A 7,600-nucleotide genomic window follows, 5' to 3' on the forward strand; every position below is an offset into this window, starting at 1 on the left:
CACCACAAATGCTTTACGCGAGCAGCAGTAACTGTTTTGTGATTGTAATACTTTAGATGCCGTGCCAACGCAAAAGGAGTAGAAGCTTTTCCTCTGACCGCGTTGTGAACAGGTTGAGCTATTTTCCAAATGCAGCGTTCACGCGTATCTCCAGCTGCGTTTCCACATTGGGCTGCCTGCTTATCCTGCTATCGACCAGCAGTGTGCGATGGAGAAAGTTATCTTTTCATATCGTTTGGCAGTGTAATGCGTTGGCCTGAAAAAAAGTAAACAAAACGCCGTGATTTCAAAGGTTAGAATAAATGAAAAGGGGATTGTTTAATGCCAATCGGCTGTAATGACAAACAATATATGGTATTTTAAATTGACTACAAGGAACCAGAAGTTATTGTAATGTTGTATTGTATCGGCGCTCGTGAAAGATCCCCAGGTAGTCAACATTAACCCGGAGCCCTCCACTGCGGCGCGCCTCATCACCCATGAAGCGTTGGGGCGTTAAACACCATAATGAATCAATTAATCAATCAACCAATCAATCAATGCTGTATTGTAAAAGATAAAGTTCCTTCTAACATTTCAGGGGGTTCCGTTCCCTGTCGCAGCATTGCGTGTAATAAATGGATTTTGCTCCGTCTGCTTGCCGTCCAAGTGCACCCAACAAACCCTGGAGTTGGTCGTTGGTACAAAGTCGTTGCGATTTATCAACGGCATCCACCGATATCTCAACTCGGTGTGCGTTGGGAAGCGATGCAGCAAAAACATGCCGCGACCGCAGTACATTTTCTCCAGGCAGTGTCGTGCACATGCGTGCTGTCAGTGACTGTTTCTCGCTTTCTCTGATTGTTCAATAACCCACCACCGCGCAGTGCTGGCCAAGCGACCTTGAACGGCATCGCAGCATTGACTAAAACAGTTGAAAGTTCCGCAAAAACTGAGCACACGGTGCGAAATACTCCTGAACTACGCAGCGGAGCACACCGCGCCGGGTGATTTTAACAGCCCAGCGCGCACAGGCAACGCTGGTCGGCCGCCGAGAGAACTGGTTTGAGAGTATTTTCCCCCTTTCCCGGCTGCTTATGGAAAATGGTGTATAGGCGGCGTTGGTTGATGCCAGAGGATGAAGCCGATGAAGCGAAGTAAGATACATCAAAACTCAATCATTTTGGTTGTAATAATGAAACAGCTTACAAACCTCTTGATAAAAGTTAGCACTGTATTAACCAGTGATAGCAGCTTCCAACTTCAGCCACTTCAGCACGGTTCTTCCTCACCATTTTCTCACCGGGACATCATTTTCTCACCCAGGACATCATTTTCTCACCGTTTTTCTGCACTGTGCGTGGCTACATAGTATGTGCGCTGGTTGTATGCACCACGAGTTGCACTTGTAAGAAGCCCCGTGCTAAATGTAATGGGGAAACGTATTGTGCCGCGGAAACTATTAAGGCCGCGCCATTACTAAGGACACAAGCACCTATTGCTTCTGTAAGTCAGGTATGAATGAGTACAGCAAGAGTTACATAAACTACGCAGCGATTCGTGCTGGCACGCATACGAACAAATCAGGAGCAAGGATAATCAAACGGCCCGTATTCAAAGCTTTCATAGCTTGAGACCTGTCATATAGAACTACTCTTTTCAGAAGTTGCTTGTAATCGGTCGGCCTGAATTCGTAGTTAGGATTACATACTCTGCACGCGAAATAATGCTATCACAGCCGTGATAGACTAATATAGTCACAAAAACAACACTGTAGAAAGGACCAATTAATAAATGTAGGTACCACCTCCAGGGAGGCCAGGAGCCGTTGCGCATTATTGGCTCTATGGAGTGGAATCATGGGCATATATACAACACATACCGCAGGCATTTTTTTTTACAGCAAAGCTGTATACCTCTACCCCCCCCCCCCCCAACGGTTTCATCGACGTGAGCAAAAACGATTCCTGTGGGCAAAAAATGCCCGCCAATCCACCCTATGAAGGTGGTTTGAAAACGAAGCTGTAAACGACACCCACAACGATTACCCATTCAACGTCACTGGAATTCACACACGTGGCTCTACAAAAGATGAAACCAGAGACAAGTGAAATGCACTTAACCATACCCTTTCTTGGATGCTCTTTGTTAAGGTTAAATGAATGCAGGATTTGTGAACGGTGGTTGGTTGAGTTGTATCGGTGTAGCACATGAGTGGACACTTTTTTTTGCAAAATGAAGGAAACTCAAACCCGGTGTTAGACTATCTCACTTCTCTGTTTCTGTCGCTTCCGACGGATCGGCGGCAGAGACGAAAGAGAAGTGCGATGCCATGCGTTGTTGTGAGCTTCCTTTATATTTATATAACCGCATCCTAGCGCATGCACAAGGCGCGCACACGGCCGCCACACGTGCCGTCAGCGGAGCGCACAGCGGCGCGAAAGGTAGCGTGACGCTATCACATGGCATTCAGCGAGAACGCAGGGGGTAAACCCGCAGATGTGCTCGGTGAGCACACCGTCTGTCTCCCGCGTCTCCGCGTGGGCTCTCTCCGCGTGATACCTAGCCCTTCGGTGAGCAACATTAGGTTGGGTTTTGTTACCGACGTCTGCATCATGACTGCAGATAACAAAAGTTCCGCTCTTAGAGGTACTACTTATATCTAGCAAAGTAAAAAATCCTCGACTACCAAGCAAATTGCGTTAGTGCTCACATGAAGTGATGACTCTTTGTTCTCAAATAATACTGCTGCTCTCTGGCGACATCGAACTTAACCCTGGCCCATCAAAAAACAGTGAAATAGTCGCGGTGCTAGATTCTATTAAACGTGTCGAAGACTCTAGAAACCATCCGATCAGAGATAGACGACCTTAAAACTGTTCAAGCTGCCCAAGAAAAACAAATTTCTGCAATAAGCAACCGACTCGATAACCTGGAATCACCAAGGCCCCAAACCAGCAACCCTAGCGATAATTCATCCCAGATAAGTCGTGAAATTTCCGTACTAAAAGCCGCCACTACCGACGCCAGCAACCGTCTACGCCGAAATAATCTTCTCTTCCTTGGCATAAAAGACAACGCAAAAGAAACATGGGAAGAGTCGGAACAAAGGATACTCGCATTTTGTGCCGACAAACTAAAACTTTAACGGGACTCAGGTACAATGGAACGTACACCCATCATTGTTAAACTCGCCCACTTTAAAACTAAAGAACGAATCATGGCCTGCGGACGTATGCTTAAGGACACTGACTATGCTATAAGAGAGGACTTCGCAGCTGCTACCCGCCTTGCACGGTCAAAGCTGTTGCAGTTCATCCGCCCTCAAAAATGCGCATTTAAACTCAGCCTCGACAAACTTCACGCCAATAAAAGGTGCTACATCTACGATCACAGCTGCGACAAAATTGTAGAAATTAACAAAAGATCAACTTTACCCACAATAGTTAGTGAATCATGTGTGACCCCCCAAACAACCAAATGACGCTCCTCTAGACATTGTATCCCCTATCAAAGACCTAACCGTCCATCAACGCTAGATATAAATGTTGCTTTCACCAACATACGAAGCATGCTGCCTAAACGTGGCGAACTACATAGTTTTATTGAAGATACAGAAGCAGACATCGCTGTACTAACAGAAACCTGGTTACATGGAGGCATACTCGACAACGAAATCTTCCCGTCTAACATGAACTTCACTTTATATCGCCATGATCGCACGTGTCGTCGAGGTGGAGGCGTTCTCATTGCTATCAAAAATACTCTACCATCTTCACTTATCATTCATGACGACATATTAGAATTAACATGGGTACGAATCTCAAACATTGCCTGAAAAGCGATCTTTGGTATCTGTTACCGGCCACCAGACTGCGAACCTTCCTTTTGCAACCTCCTCTCACATTCACTCACCCATATTAAAGAGAAATTCTCGGAAGTCCCTATATTTCTTTTCGGAGATTTTAACTTTCCTCAAATAAACTGGCCTTTACTTTCAGTCCCCAGTACCTCCCCGTCCAACGAATCCAAGCAATTCCTTGAACTGACCCTAGATTTTAACCTACACCAAGCTATAACGTACCCCACGAGAGGCGATAACACTCTAGATCTTCTAACATCAAGCCCAGACGACATTAAGAGCGTATCAGTTCTCCCTGGCCTCAGCGACCAAACCTGCTCCACATTTGCTTATCGCTGCCCTTGATAAGAAGGTCACCAATAGAAAAATTCATTACCGACTACAAACGAGCACATTTCGACGCTATTAACAGCAAACTCGGTTATTTCCTCGACAGCTTTCGCGAATCCTACCAAACCCGCACAGTAAATGCCAACTGGCACATATTCAAAAACACAATACTGAACTTCGAGGAACAGTACATCCCAATAATCCGCGTAAAATCAGATTCACACAATCATTGGTTCAACAAACAATTGAAAAGCCTTCTAAATAAAAAAAAAACACCTTTATCGGACCGCAAATCAAAGCAATAACACAGTGGCGTGGCGAAAGTATCACCTGTGCGCAAAGAAATACATCGAGGAACTACAAAATGCTAAAGATAAATATTTTTCGTGCGACCTGCTATCAATACTTCGCTCAAACCCGACTAAATTTTGGCGCATGCTCTATAGCAAAAGTCAAAGTAACAACATAGAACTTACAGACCGAAATGAGGAACCAATAGCCACAAAGGACGTTGCAACCACCGTAAACGACTACTTTTCTTCTGTGTTCTCCACCTCTAACTCCACCCAGTCAACGCTACTGCCTACTCATTCCCCCTCCGCTGTATCCTCCGAAATAGCAATTCACCCTGATGGAATCGCAAACTAATCAAAGCTCTTAAAATATCTTCAGCGCCAGGATGTGACCGAATAACCCCCAAATTTTTAGTAAACACCGTCACAGGGGTGAGTCAGATACTTTGCCTCATCTCCACCCAATCTATTGAAACGGGTGAAGTCCCAGAAGACTGGAGGGTAGCCCAGATAGTTGCAATATTCAAAACAGGAAAACGCGACAAACCAGCAAACTACCGCCCAATTTCACTGACTAGTATCCCTTCTAAACTACTCGAACACATATCGTTATATTGCGTCTCACCTAGAATCATGTCGAATGCCTTACCAATTCGGCTATCTGGGCGACTCTCACCTAGAATCAATTAATTTCTTTTATCCCCACGAGCACGGCTTTCGAAAGCACTTCTCATGTGAGACCCAACTAGCCGAATTCACCCACGACCTCTTACAACACATGGATGCTAACCTTCAGGTAGATGCTATATTTTTGGATTTTTCGAAAGCTTTTGATCGCGTACCGCATAACCTGTTACTTTGGAAACTTTCTTCACTGGGTATTGCACCGAATATTGTTTCCTGGATACAACACTTCTTCACTAACCGCAAGCAGTACACGTCTGCAAATAATTATGACTCCTCCAAAACTAACGTCTCATCAGGCGTGCCTCAGGGCGCAGGCCTATCACCTCTTCTATCTTTAATATTCATAAACGATCTTCCAACTAACATACAAACAAACCTTCGCTTATTTGCAGACGATTGTGTCGTATACTCCGCCATTCAAAACACCGAAAACAAAACTAAACTACAGCAAGACCTCGACACAATTGCACTATGGTGCCAAGAATCTTTGATGCCTTTAAATCTTACTAAATATAAATCAATGACATTTTCCCGTAAACGCTCCACTGTTCATCACACCTACTTCATTAATTCGCTTACTCTCGACACGGCCACGTCATACAAGTATCTCGGAGTGCACATGTACCCGTCTTTGTCATTCGCGCCGCACGTGCAGTCCATCTGCTCAGACGCTCTGCGCACTCTTGGATTCCTTCGTCGTAATCTAAAATCTGCATCTCCCGACATTAAAAAACTAGCATACTTAACATACGTGCGCCCAAAACTCGAATATGCATCGTCCATTTGGAATCCTTCCCAGGCATATCTCATCAACGAACTAGAATCACTACAGAACCGTGCAGCTCGCTTTATAACCTCACAGTTTTCTAGAGAAACCAGCGTAACCGCCTTAAAACAGTCACTGAACCTGCCATCTCTCACCTCACGTCGCATCATCTCACGTTTATGCCTCCTGCACAGTTTCTTTTTCCGCCCACAGTCAAGGCACGAACTTTTAAAGCCGCCGAACAGAACTTCTTCCCGCACTAATCATTCAAACCCCATTGCACGAATTAACGGCCGTACATCGGCGATGAACGACTCCTTTTTCCCCCATGCAATTAAACTGTGGAATCAACTCCCCGAGAACATTGCGGTTACACCTGACCGGACATCATTCCGGCAAAAGCTGGAAACCCACTTGATTACAGTCAATAACCTAACACTATAGCGATAGTGCATCAGCGCACAGTATAATTATTCTTACCAAATAGTTCCTGTTTTTGAATCTAACCATTAGTGAAAGTGTTCGTTTATTGTTTTGTTGTTCGTTATTATTACGCGCGTTTACTATTGTATAATGTGTATTGTTTGTCTCCATCAAATTGTACACAGTCACTGAGTATTTGTTGCCCCCCCCCTTATGTAATGCCCTCGGCCCTCTAAGGATGCAATAAATGAAATGAAATGAAATGAAGCCGTGCTCTCACCAAATCCGACGCCAAGACCAACGCCGACGTATACGCTCCCTTTCGTCGCCACCGCTGCCACCAGCTGCCTGGACGACCGCCGGGTTGTCCAGGAAGGGAGACGATGCCGTGCTCTGACCAAATCCGACGCAAAGACCAACGCCGACGTATACGCTCCCTTCCGTCACCACCGCTGCCACCACCTGCCTGGACGACCGCCGGCTTGCCCAGGAAGAGAGACGACGCACGTAGTTCCAGCAACAAAATGCCACTCATTCCTTCAGCGGCGCTTATTTTGTGCGCTACTAGCCAATCAGAGGGTGGCAAAATAAAAAAAATTTATGAAACCTCCCCCTCGCGAGGGGCACGGTCAAATGCAGAGCATTTTCGGGGGGCGCACGACGTTAAGTAGGTTGGGTTACGTTAATGTTGTTGCAGTTGTTGCTGTTGGTTGTTATTGTTGTTGTTGTTATAATTATTATTGTAATTAATGAGGAGTCGTAATTAAGTGGTCACGTGACATCATTTATTATCTGGTTCGAAAGAAATTGACAGTGAGAGCGAACGCCGAGAACCGCCCCATCACGGCACGACCACGCCACGACCACGTCACGACTACGTCACGATCACGCCACAACTGTTGTTGCTCCCGCGCCAAACTACGACGCATGCACGCCCCACCTGTTGCTGAACGCGATCCGAGCACGCAGAGAACACGCGAGGAGCAGCGGAGAGCAGGCGAGGAGGAGTGGGGGAGAGGGCGCACCTGGAACGGCTGTTGCGGACGAGGCCGCGCGCTCCCGTTTGACTTCGGCGCCGCGGAGCGCAGCCGCGGCGGAGAGGAAGCAGACGACGCAGGCGACGCGCCTCCATTGCCATAGCAACGCGGCGCATGCGCAGAGAGCAGTGGTGGGTGAGATCAAGTGCGAAACGCGAGGAGCAGCGGAGAGCAGGCGAGGAGGAGTGGGGGAGAGGGCGCACCTGGAACGGCTGTTGCGGAT

General features: G+C 46.6%; 1 protein-coding gene across 1 annotated transcript in view; it reads right to left on the bottom strand.

Moving 5' to 3' along the window:
• Window positions 1-6,767, bottom strand: part of LOC144151525 (F-box only protein 7-like) — a 57,309-nt gene extending 50,542 nt beyond the window's left edge. Inside the window, exon 1 of the mRNA XM_077682626.1 lies at window positions 6,621-6,767. The gene's annotated coding sequence lies outside the window, so the exon portion shown is untranslated. The remainder of the gene's footprint in view (window positions 1-6,620) is intronic.
• Between the last annotated feature and the right edge of the window lie 833 nt (window positions 6,768-7,600).

This window comes from Haemaphysalis longicornis, unplaced genomic scaffold (assembly GCF_048455015.1).
Source record: "Haemaphysalis longicornis isolate Haplotype H1 unplaced genomic scaffold, Haemaphysalis longicornis Haplotype H1 scaffold_1, whole genome shotgun sequence".
NCBI classification, from domain to species: domain Eukaryota; kingdom Metazoa; phylum Arthropoda; class Arachnida; order Ixodida; family Ixodidae; genus Haemaphysalis; species Haemaphysalis longicornis.